Source organism: Ursus maritimus, unplaced genomic scaffold (assembly GCF_017311325.1).
Source record: "Ursus maritimus isolate PB19 unplaced genomic scaffold, ASM1731132v1 scaffold_11, whole genome shotgun sequence".
Taxonomy (NCBI): Eukaryota; Metazoa; Chordata; class Mammalia; order Carnivora; family Ursidae; genus Ursus; species Ursus maritimus.
This window is the reverse complement of record NW_024423453.1, coordinates 13,482,620-13,495,695: the sequence shown is the minus strand read 5'-3', so window position 1 is coordinate 13,495,695 and position 13,076 is coordinate 13,482,620. Positions and strand designations below refer to the sequence as shown.

General features: G+C 40.1%; 1 long non-coding RNA gene across 3 annotated transcripts in view; it reads right to left on the bottom strand.

The window, feature by feature from the left end:
- The window catches only part of LOC103661784, a 56,729-nt gene that overhangs the window by 3,109 nt on the left and 40,544 nt on the right, over window positions 1–13,076 (bottom strand). The window contains exon 5 of one of the 3 annotated variants that reach the window (XR_005833870.1): window positions 452–504. The exons of the other annotated variants lie outside the window; for them this stretch is intronic. This is a non-coding gene — a long non-coding RNA (uncharacterized LOC103661784). The remainder of the gene's footprint in view (window positions 1–451; window positions 505–13,076) is intronic. 3 annotated transcript variants of the gene reach the window in all.

Below are 13,076 nucleotides of genomic sequence, written 5' to 3'. Positions count from 1 at the left end.
GGGAAGTAATAATATAACCAATATAAATAAATGGTATCAGGGAACTGCAAAAGCAACAAGGTACTATTTTCATACAACAAACAGGTTACAAAGAGCCCCAGCATTGTGAGTATAAGCGAGCTGCTCTTTTTTTCTCTCAGGGAGCTTATGAAGTTCAGGAGGAGCACATTTGACAATGAAAAACACAAACAGATGGTTCCGGAACCTGAACAGGGAGACAGTACCCGGACACTACCGGTGGGAACTGATTTTCACATGTACTAACTGGACAGTGAAATATGTCAACATCTCTTTTGCAGTCAATTTTCTAAAATATTCCTTGAAAAGTCATTGTATTAGTTTCCTATCGCTGGTATAAGAAATTACCACAAACGTATGGATTTAAAACAGGAGATCAAAAGTCTACAATGGGTCAGCACAGCTGCAGTCCTTCTAATGGCCATTTCCTCACCTTTTTGAGCTTTTGGCTGCATGCACGGCTTACATTGTGGCCTCTTCCTCCATCTTCAAAAAAGAAATGTAAATTCTGTCTATATTCCTTTTAGGTAAGCAAAAATGTATATGCTAAAATAGATTTTATGAGGTTTTTGGAAGATATAAACAAAATGTGTTAAGTGCCCAGCATAGAAAGTACACTAGGAGACTAGAAGACCACAATTGTTGTTACCATTATCAGGATGATGACAATGGCGAAAGATTTCTATCCCAGAAGTTAAAATAAAAGCTTTGATTCTCAAGAAGAGAAAACCTGACTATTGAAAGCATATCCAGAATGAGTTAAGCTTAGATTGTGCTTTGCCGTTTACCACACTCTTTCACACACACGTGACTTTATCTCATCTTGCCTGCAATTCTGTGATACAGGCATTATTCTCATTCCTGACTTTCTGGTGATGAAACTGAGTCTCAAAGACTCAGTGGCTTCACCACTGGTAGTCTGCGGAATTGCCGCCGGAACCCAAGTCTCCCCCCATCACATCTGCCATACTTTGCATTACAAAAGAGTTCTGCTCTCTAGCAGTTCCTAACGGTCTGGCTTTTATTATGTAAATTGGTAATTTTCAAAGTGTGGTTCCTGGACCAGTGACACCAGCCGCACCTGTTGAAAATGCAGATCTGCTGAGGGTCCGGCTGAGCGAGATGAGTTTCTTTTAAGTCCTCCAGGTTATTCTGATGGACACTGAAGTTTGAGAACTACTGATCTAAACACTGCTCTTTTCTTCTGCTTACAATCTCGAGAGTAAAGGCCTAGCCACACAAAGCCATTTAAGTAATGATTCAGAGATTAACACTTTATTGAGAGACTTCTAGAAGTCTCTCTAATAGAGAGCAAACTCATTGAAAACTTTGCTCTCTCTCTAGTTATTTGGATTTTTCATGTCAACAAAAGTATAATATATTCCATCTACAGAGGAAAGAGAGAAGTAAAAGGTCGAATTTCAACAGAGACAGACATAGGATAATAATGATGATTTCCAATCATTTATTGATGGCCACTTGGGCTGCTTTCATAGTCTATTTTAAATAATGCTGCAATAAACATGGGGGTGCATACATGCCTTCAAATTTTTTATTCTTTGGGTAACTATCCGGTAGTACAAATTCCTGGACTGTAGGATAGTCCTATTTTTAACTTTTTGAGAAACCCCCGTACTGTCTTCCACAGTGGCTACACTGGTTTGCATTCCCACCAACAGCGAACAAGACTTCCTTTTTTTCCTCCCCATCCTCACCAACATTTGTTTCTTGAGTTTTTTATTTTAGCCATTCTGACAGCTGTGAGGTGGTATCTCATGTGGTTCTGATTTGCATTTCTCTGATGCTGAGTGATGTTGAACATCTTTTCATGGGTCTGTTGGCCATCTGGATGTCTTCTTTGGAGAAATGTCTTCATGCCTTCTGCTCATTTTTTAACTGGATTATTTGTTTTTTGGATATTGAGTTGTATAAGCTCTTTACGTATTTTGGTTACTAACCCGTTATTGGATATGTCATTTGCAAATATCTTCTCCTTTTCAGTGGGTTGTCTTTTAGTTGTGTTGGTTTTTTCTTTTGCTGTGCAGAAGCTTTTTATTTTGATGTGGTATACATATACAATGGAATAGTACTCAGCCATAAAACGAATGAAATCTTGCCATTTGCAATAACATGGATGGATCTAGAGAGTATAATATTAAGTGAAATAAGCCAGTCAGAAAAAGACAAATACCATATGATTTCACTCATACATACAATTTAAGAAACAAAACAAATGAGCAAAGGAACAAAAGAGGGAGAGACAAATAAAAAAACAGACTCTTAACTCTAGAGAACAAACAGCTGGTTACTAGAAAGGAGGTCGGTGGCGGGATAGGTGAAATAAGTGACGGGGACCAAGACACACTCATCTTGACGAGCACTGAGGAATATATGGAAGTGTTGAATCGCTATATGATATGCCCGAAACTAATACAACTCTGTATGTTAACTGCACCGAAATTAAAACAAAAAAATAAGTTGTGGGGTAAATAAATAAATAAACAAATAAAATGATAGCTTCCAGAATTTCGTCTCATTCTATATTATCTACAGTTGCTTAAGCAGGACCTTGAAAGATCAGATCCGTTATCGGTCGTCTTCCTCCTCCTCATAGATCATATGCTTGGAGAACACTTAATTGCAGCAGGCCAGAATGACGAAATTAAGTCCTCTCACAGTTGGAACAAAGACAAATTGGATGTGGCATGCCCTAGGCCGAGAGGGGCAAAGGGAGAGCTGACATTTTATATGTTATAAATACTGCTTACTGGTAATTCACCAAATTGTTTCTAGATCTGGGAGTAAGGGCAAAGTTCTGATTTATCATCTATGTCCTGATGAGTTGAATCAACATCCAGGAGCAGTTTGGGAGGGCAAAGATTCCGGCAGGTTGCCACACCAGAGGCCCAACAATCACTGCTCATTATCAGAACCAAGGGATCAGTCCAGCTTTGAAAGAGGCCCTGGGGAAGACAGGCAAAAAAGCGTCCATGAGGAAGAGCAGTCTGTTCTATCACAGACAGTAAGCATTTCAAGGAGATTTAGGAGAGGTGAGGATAGTGGTGCTTTCATCAAAACCCAAAATCTGGGGTAAGGTTGATCCCCTGTTCAGCCTTAGATCTTCCTTGCTGCTCTATCTTGGAGCTTCTTCAAAACCTGGGGTACACTCCAGATGGGAATGGGGTGATTCCAACTCTTCAGGGAAAGAGCTCTACTCTGGCCAAAGAAGAGACCCTGACGACTGTCCCGCCACAGGTACAGTGAAACATCCTTCTGCCCTGAGCCCTGCACCTTAGTCGGCCCACAAAAGCCTGTGTCCCAGACACAACTAGCAGGTGATTTCATGCCTACAGAAGACTTTTCTATAGAATTACCAGAGGACAATTCTCTGCATTGCAGCAAGGCCTTCTAGCAGAGTGGAGGGAAGGAGGGGAACATTTATTGACCAGGAACTATGTGCCAGGTCTTTTCCATACACTAACTCGTTTTATCCCTACAACGATCTCATGAAGTAGATCATTTTATCCCCATTTTTCAGACAAGAAAACAAAGCAGAGAAAGTTAGGTTAGTTACTCAAAATCACACAGCTTGCAGTTGGCAGAGCCAGAATATGAACTCTGTTCTGGCTGCAAAGTCTCTGCTCTCCTCACTGCAGTGCTGTCACAGCAGAAGGGGCCCAATGGGCTCACCATCTGTCTCTGAGCAAAGGTCACTTCAGGCCTTCCTGTGTGAGCTGTTGCCCCTAGATCAATGGAGATCACATGTGGACATCACCTGTGCCATCTCTGTTGGCCTGCAAACATACATCTTAATTATGCTGTCCTGAGGGAGAATCAGTATACACTTGTCCCACCACCAAGCAAGGGGACGGAGGTCAGAGGACAACTGAGCCGGGAGTTTTTCTCATGGATGATCCTTACTTATTCTATCTATTCCTCTTTCTCCTTCCAGACCTCCTTCCTCCATGTTACCCCCCACACACACCAATTAAACAGAAAGCCATCATTTTTTTTTTGTTGTTATCTCTTACATGAGAAAAAAAAAGGCTGAGGTGAACGTTTTATTGCAAAGGAGAACAAATAGCATTTGCTGCAATCTGCTTATTCCAGCATAATCCTCTAAGTGCTCTTTTATTTGCCCTAAACAAGCTTGATATACAACACAGCCATAACCATCAATGATATTTCAGCCAGTTAATCATTCATTAGGCTATCTAAGTCAGAACAGTCTTCTCTGAAGTTTGTATTCCCATTTTCAAGTTAGGAAATAACTTGAAAGAGGTTCTTTCAAGTTATTTCAGAAATAGACTCTTTCAGAAACAGACTCCTTTCTTCTTGGAATATATCATTTTTTTTTGGAACATATAATTTATTATTCCCCAGTAGGGATTGTAATTATGATAGAATAGTGAGGTATTAACTGATATTTCCCTTTGTATTTACCGGCTACAATTACATCCTTCTTTTTACAAGCTATTTGCCAGGACAATTCCACGTCAGAATCCATTCCTCCATACCAGGGCAGGGTTCCTGGGCAGCTAGACTAACTCAGGCTGCTACTTGCCAGGCAGAGCAAACCATCTGGAATGGAACAGGAGAGCATTTGTAGACGGCTCAGGGTGTTCTGTCATGGCCTGGACCTAGGAAGGAACACTTACTCTCATCTGTGTGAGCTGATTTTACTCTGGGCATTCGGTCATCCAATCTAACTTAGGAAGTTTGCCTAAGGAATGGCTGTGTGCACACACTGCTAGAGCGGGGCACAGCCTCCAGGATGTAGGACACTCAGAAATGACCAGTATATGGTGCTCTAGCTTCAACACGCAGCATACAGGGGTCTGAGAAATAAAGAGTAAAAGGAAAAGCTGCCCTGTTGCGACCACTTCCCACCCCAGCTCTGGCCTCTATGAGTTAGGAAATCCGATTTCCCAAGAGGCCAATAGACAAGGAAAGAAGTCACCATCCTGGCAGGAATAATTAATGACAGAGTATCAGAAGATAGGGTTGGTCTTACACTGTGGGAGCAGGAAAAAATCAGTCTGGTACCCAAATGATCCACTGGAGTGTCTTTTAGTATTTCTTTGCCAAATTTTAGAAGAAAATGGATTAAGTACAGTGTGAGCCAGAGTCCCAGGCTCCTCAGGGAAAGGCCCTAAGGCAAGGCAATTCTAGAATGGGAAACAGAAGAGAGAGATTATAAACTCAGTTGTTACCCCAAGTATAGCTGCCTTCCTGGGGCTAATAGCTCATCCCACTAATCTACTTTTCCCCAGAAAAAAGAGACCAATCAGAATCCCAGAGGAACTGTTCCCAGATGAAGTAAACTTATATTAAGCGAGTTGATCCAGGCAGTGCAAGAGGTAGATTTTAGTGGTTGCTGTGGTGTACTGACAAGATTCACCTCTCACCCTAGCCACCTTCACACCAAGCCCTACACATGCCACACCAAAGCACAAAGGCTGCACTGTCCAAGCTGTCGGGACTGTTGGCTGCTGACAGTGTCAGCTCACAGCTGGGCCAAGGGAGCTACCTGGCTCAGGGTTACGCCTTCTCTCCAGGGGCACCCTGTGTCCTGTCCCTGGGCAATGAGGGTTCAGAGCAAAGACCCAACCCCCTTGTCTGAGTGAGGTACAACTCTGCAGGGCTCTTCTAGTTCGACTTCCTCAGAGGACTGGTTAAGGACTTGGTTGCTATGGCGGAGCAGAGCAGCTAATCCCCACGGCCTAGTCCTGCTGCCTCCACTCACTCACAGGGGTTTTCCCAGGCGCGCTCCTCAGTGAGCTGCACTGAACCATCTGTCTTCAAGTCTGTCTTTCAGGGAACCCAACCTAAAATAAATGTGAATAGTGGCAATTCCTAAATGAAGGGATTAATTGAAGTTTCTTGTCTCCTTTTTTGCTTATCTGCATTTTCTGATTTTCCACAATAAACATAAATTACTTCTGTAGTAAGAGCTGTATATGCATACATACACACTTAATATATATAAAATTTCTTAGAGTCATTAAGTTCAGAGGAAAAACAGACATTTAGGTGTGACCTACAACATATAAAATGAAGAAGACACATTTGGAGGAAAGAACATTTCATTTCATTCTTATTTAAATTAGCATTTTTCAAAGTTATTAGTGAGTTTGATTAAATATTTCATGTTTAATGACCAAGAAAATAAAATGAAGAGGAGACAAAACCAAAACAGACAGATTATATATATCAGTGAAAAAAGTTTGGTAACAGACAAAAGAAAAACATCTAGAAATAATTGATTGAAACTGACTCAAAAAATATAAAATATGTATAATATTCGTAATAGTAAAAAATTATAGTATTATATATAATATACATATTACATGATATGTATTATATATACTATATTACACTATATCCTTATATATATTATTATAATTAAAGGAATTAAATTGCTCTTTTAAAACTTTTCCCATAAAGAAGAAAAAAGGATCTGTCAGGCTCAGATTTACAAAATGAGTTCTATCAAATTTTTAAAGGAAAAATAATTATTGATGAAGACATGACCTAAGGCACTCTTATATACACTGTTTAGGGAGGGTACATTGATACACCACTTTGAAAAGTTATTTGGTATTATTTTTCTCCCTATTTTTTAAATCTGTCTTAAGGGTTTTTCTAAATCCAAGTTTTATATGCACATTTTGTCCTCCAGCAGCTTCTCAGAAAAGATGTTAATGAGATAAATTTTTTGAGACATGTCTAACCGGAAAACATCTGTAGTCTATCGTAATACTCAGTTGATAGCTTGGATAGAATTCTAGATTAGAAAAATAAGCAACAATTTCCTTTATATTTTGAAGGCAATGCTCCTTGATCATCTTACTTCCAGTATGCTGTTGAGAAATTTAAACCCATAATGATTATGATGTGTACGTCACCTGTCCTTGACACCTCACCCTGCCCCCCAGAATCACAGAAATTTCTAAAATTATTTCTTTTCCCCCACATATATGAAATTTCACTTTGTGACTGAGTGTGGTCCTATTTTCACCCATTGTACTAAGCACTTGGTGGTCCCATTCAATGTGAAAAATATCACCTTTCAGTTTGGGGAATTTTCTTGTGACTTACATGCTGCATGGCTTCCTGCCTTCCGTTCTTCACATTCTGAATTTCTATTTCTCAAATGTTATGACTCCTGGACTGTTCCTCTAATTTCCTTTTCTTTCTCTTCTTAATATATTTTCTGGGATGTTTCTTTATCACCCAACTCTTTTATTAAGTATTTCATTTCTTCCATCATATTTTTAGTTTCTAAGAGCGGTTTCTGGTTCTCTGTTCAATTCTCATGGCATCCTATTTTTGTTCCAAAGAAATATATCCTTTTACATTTCTGAAACTATTAATGATAGTTACACTCCAACTTTTATTTTTGAGGTTTTATTCTTTCCACATAGGTCTAAAAGAATTTCATCCATTTGTTTTGCTCTCCTTCTTTCATATTAGAGATTTCTTTTCTCAAATGTCTCCTTAATTAAATGTTCATTTTTCAAGGTCTGTGACTAAAGGCCCGGTGAGCTTGTCAACTGTGAACTTCCCTCTGGGTGATCTAGGCGGGCCATTTTTTGGGCAAAGTGCAATGACATTTTCTTCAGGTCTTTCTCCATGGGCTGGTCAGATACTCCAGAGAAGACTCTTCTAAAATTTTGTAGATAGAGAGTAAAGGTCTGGCTGCCAGTGTCCTAAAAAGTGAATAGGGTGGATCTCTCAATATTTAGTAGGCACACATTCAATGAATCTTCCTGTTTCTTCACAGTATTTGTGTCTTCAGCTGTGTCTATTTTTCCTCAGTCAGTTCTGTGTTAGCTTCTCTGGAGAATAATTCGCTGGCTGTGAGGGACAATTGCTCATGGAAGAAGAGAAGGCGATTGAGAATTTAACTGCTTCTTTAAACACTTTCAATCAATTCACTATATTTCAGCTAGCTCCTTTAATCCCATCTTCCAGAGGCACCAATTAGGGGGCCTTTGGAAGATTCCGCAGCATAAATTAAGTTGGTTCTCTGATTCCTTCCCATCATCCCTTACCCTGACTTAGGTTTGGCTTTCTCAGTTCTACCAAGCAATTTACCATTCATCCATCTACTTTTCAGACTTAAACATTTTATTGATATTGTCTCATCTTCTCTTTTCTCCATATCTGTGGATTTTTTGCCTTTTTAAAAGCGTTAGATTCTTAAAGGAAACAAAATTAGACAAATGTATTAGAACTACTGTCTTTACTAGGAAATGTGACTTAAAAAAAATGAAGATGTACAGAGTCTATTACTCAGCAATTTCACTTCTAGGTAAACTCTTGACATGTGTAACAGGAGCAGTGCGCAGAAATATTCATAGCTTTATTGACATAGCAACAAAAAGTTAAGTCATGGATGAGTCTTAGAAACATAATGGTTAGTTCTTTAAAAATCATAGAAGGATGTATACAGCATGAAATAAATTTGTTCAGTTCAAAATAAAAAATCCTAAAAATGTATTGCCAGTTACTAATATCTTTAATATATCTAATAAACCATTAAAAAGGCAAAGCAATGATAAACATAAAATATCAAAGCAGTAATTACGCTTGGTTGGAGAGAAACAGAGTTAAAATTGCGGACAAAAATAAGGAGCTGCAAGAGTACTGCCAATCGTTAGAGTCCCTAGAAGCAAACACTGATGTGAGAATTTGAGTATAAGTAGGAAGTTATCCCTGCAGATACTAGTAAGGAAGGGGAGAAGTCAAATGGGAAGGGAAGGAAAAGAAAGGAAGTCTACACAGGGTAAATTACAAGCAGATTATTACCGTGAGCAACCGAGGCTCAAAATCAATGGGGACCTCTTTTTTTTTTTTTTTTAAGATTTTATTTATTTATTTGACAGAGATAGAGACAGCTAGCGAGAGAGGGAACACAGGCAGGGGGAGTGCGAGAGGAAGAAGCAGGCGCATAGCGGAAAAGCCTGATGTCGGGCTCGATCCCATAACGCCGGGATGACGCCCTGAGCCGAAGGCAGACGCTTAACCGCTGTACCACCCAGGCGCCCCTCAATGGGGACCTCTTGAACACCGTAGAGAATAGTGTCAAAGTCATCCTACCTGAGGGACAAAGAAATTTAGATATCTATCTACCAGCTCCTGCCCATTATTACATGAGGGTTGCTCCTGATGGCTTCATTCCCTGGCACATCCCGCATGCCCTGCTTGCAGGGGCTCAGCATGGTTCTTGACCAGAGGAAAGCCTGCAGGCAAAGCATCTCAGATGCTTAAGGCAGAGAGCCCTTAGTGCTTTTGGGAATAGTGAGCACTAAGGAGGTAAACCTCCTACAGCACTATTCTACTTTTTAAACTAGGGGTGGCTAGGGACGTCTGGGTGGCTCAGTCGGTTAAGTGTCTACCTTCGGCTCAGGCTATGATCCCAGGGTCCTGGGATGGAGCCCCGCATCCGCATCCAGCTCCCTGCTCAGTGGGGAGCCTGCTTCTCCCTCTGCCTGCAGCTCCCCTGCTTGTGCGTGCACTCTTTCTCTCTGATAAATAAATAAAATATTTAAAAAAATAAAAATAAAAAATAAACTAGGAAAGGCTAAAATGGGATTTGCTTATCCTTTGTACTATGTATGTGGGATGTATTCTTTCATATCTATGCTATGTTAATTAAGAATATTAAGTGAACTTGTGGGGCGCCTGGGTGGCACAGCGGTTAAAGCGTCTGCCTCCGGCTCAGGGCGTAATCCCGGCGTTATGGGATCGAGCCCCACATCAGGCTCTTCCGCTATGAGCCTGCTTCTTCCTCTCCCACTCCCCCTGCTTGTGTTCCCTCTCTCGCTGGCTGTCTCTATCTCTGTCGAATAAATAAATAAAATCTTTAAAAAAAAAAAAAAAGAATATTAAAGAATATTAAGTGAACTTGTACATGTTTCTTGAATTCCCATTTTATTCTTTGGAAGATGTTTGTTAGAAATGTGAACTTCATAATATGCTTCAGTTTCACTGACCTTCTGCTCACTTGCAGCAATGGGGCCAGAGAGTCCCTGGTGTCATTGGGCCCTAATTCACTCTCCGAACAAGCTGGCCTCCGCTGCAGGAGGGCTGTTGTAATTCAGTGTAAATATCGTCATGTATAAAACAGCAGGAACTGATTTGCAAGAACTCTTTAGACAGTGTATTTTAGGAAAACAACATGTTGTGAAATTCAATTCAATTTATGTGTCTGTTTTTGTATTATATGGATCATTTTTACATAGCAAGATTTTGGCATTTTGGGGTTTTAGAACTCATATGCCATGGGCTAAGACAACTTTTTGGAACATAATTAATTCAATTTCCGATTATGCTATTCCAAGCAGGAACAGTTCTATAAAATCCTCTTTTCTGTGGCTAGCATATTACAGCTTTGTTTATTGAGCCAGATGCATTTTAGGCTGTGCTTAATGGAGCAGGGGCATTTAACGGACCCAGGGAACAATAGCTGACCCCTGGATGTTACTGGACCGTACGCTGCAGTTGGACTCCAGCGGGGAGCTTACTAATTTGTGCCAGGTTACACAAACAGGCCAAAAGGTGCCTTCATTGATTTTAGAGAATTCTTTCCGACTACTCAAAATCACTGGAGCCAATAGCTCTGTAGGAAGCCAGCTATATAGACAACACATATTATTGACTAAATTACCCCTTTAATACGTCAGCTTAAAAACAAACAAACAAACAAAAAAACCTTTGAAAATAGGTTTCGAAAAAATCTCAGTGCCTACAATGACACATACCTGTATTCTTTGACACAAAGTTTAACTTAATCCACTATGTTAAAACATTTGAAAGCACTCTTGACAAAGGAACTGACAATTTACTAGCTTGAAGGTCCTTAATTTTCCTCTGAACAATACAGGCTCATCATTCTACCTCTGAAGGTGAGTCTCTACTTACACTCACAACAAACTGACGAGAAATTATGGAGCGCACTGTTTCACAAGAGCTCATAAGAACTGACTCTGTAGAGGTGGGGATGTAAGCAGAATAGAGGAGTTAGTAACAGGCATGTTTTAGGGGACATCTTTAATAGGAGACTAAAATGCACTGTGACTCCCTTTAATTTTACACATCAATATGGGTTCAGGGCCCACTTGGTGAGGCAGACCAACTTAGTATTCCCTTTGTAACTGTAAATATTTCCATTTCACAGTCATTCATTTAACCATCTCTTAGAATGGATTAGTCATTAGCTTTTGAAGATGGTCCTTTTTTAAATTAAAAAAAAGTTTTATTTATTTAAATAATCTCTACACCCAACGTGGGGCTTGAACTCATGACCCAAGATCGAGTCGCATGCTCTTCTGACTGAACCAGCCAGGCACCCCAAAGGTCGTCTTTATTCTCCTTCATACACAACCCCAGCAAATGAATGGATGGGTTGATGGGTTGATGGGTAAACAGATGGATGACAGATGGATAACTGTAATTTAAATTGGAAATTTTGACCAATACAACAATACACAAAATACATTTCAAAGGGAACTCTTAAGCCACAGAGCCCAAATTTCAATATAGGTATAAAAGATGATGGCAATTGAGAGAATTTTTTTTTTTTTGAGGACTATTTCTTTGGAAAGATAAATGTGCTGTGGGTGAACAATGAAAAGAATTGTTTGCAATGTACCTCAAGACAGTCAAAGAACTATCTCCTGCACTAAGTCTGTCTTTATTTAAAATTTTGATATCTTGGGGTGCCTGAGTGGCTCAGTTGGGTAAGTGTCTGCCCTCGGGTCAGGTCATGATCCCAGGGTCCTGGATCGAGCCCCTAGATGGGTTCCCTGCTCCGCAGGGAGCCTGCTTCTCCCTCTCCTCCCCCCTTCGCTCCTGCTCTCTCTCTTGCTATCTCTCTCTCAAATAAATAAATAAAATCTTAAAAAAATAAAATTTTGATATCTTGCCCATCATATTTGTTTCCATTAAGATTTATTTTTTTAAATGTTTCACTAAAATATTATTTATCTTCAGTGTGCTGAGTTTTTTGGGATCCCCTTTAGTTTTGCTCTTAAGGCAAGGGCCTCACCCCTCCCAGTCCTGAGTGAGGGTCAGCCCATCACCTGTGCCTGCTAAAGCAGCCTATGACAGCAGGATAGAGGCGGGTGACTAGGAAGGTACTGCACTCTTCTCTCTCATAGTGGTCGAAAGTATGGGAATTCTAGGAACTAGATGAAAACTAATGGTAGGAATATTATCCTGGGGTCATTTAAAAAGGTATCCTGTCCAAGAGGATGGTCTGAGAGGACTGAAGACGACCTAGTAGCTGGCAGGGCAGAAGCTGAGGGGCTCTGAGGATGAGGCACTGCTACGTCTGGAGAGTTAGACTGAGAGCCAGGGCAATAAAAGGGGCCCTCCCTCTCTCTACCTTCCATTCTGCTCCCCAACCCTAGAAGTCAGAAGCAAGAAGGTTTATGGCAGACTCTCCCCCCACGACTGCTGGCTTGCCTACAGCCAGGCCCTGGAATGAAGGTAGAGTGTAGAGAAGTCTCAACTTTGAATAAAGAGTAAAGTATTCTTTAATATGTTAGATAAAACATTCCTAAATACTGAATTAAAACTATGATTTTGATATGAACTTAGCCTTAGGAGGCAAGGTCCTGTTGCAGAACTCCAGGGGCACAATTCCCATTAGAATCTACTGGAGCTAAACTCCAGGAGACTCATTTACAAAGATTATAATGCAAATAGTGCCCCCTGGAGCTGTCTGATTCGAGGCCCTGATAGAACACTTTATTCTTTGAATGGGCAGAAAAAACTAGGGACTGCCTAGTTTTTTAAGCAGGATTGGGGGAAAAAACTTCTCCCAGTGAAAGATTAAGACAAAAATAAACTTGCATTTTAGTTAAACTACATAAATTATGCTCACTCAACCTACCGTTACAGAAGGATAAGTAGAGGAATGAATGGATGAATAAACAAACAGATTGTAAAAGGCCAATTTATTAAGGAGAGTGATTCTACTTAAATTAATCTGTTTCTTTAACAGTGAGATGATTTAAGAAGCAAATGCCTATTGAAAAGGGAACAAA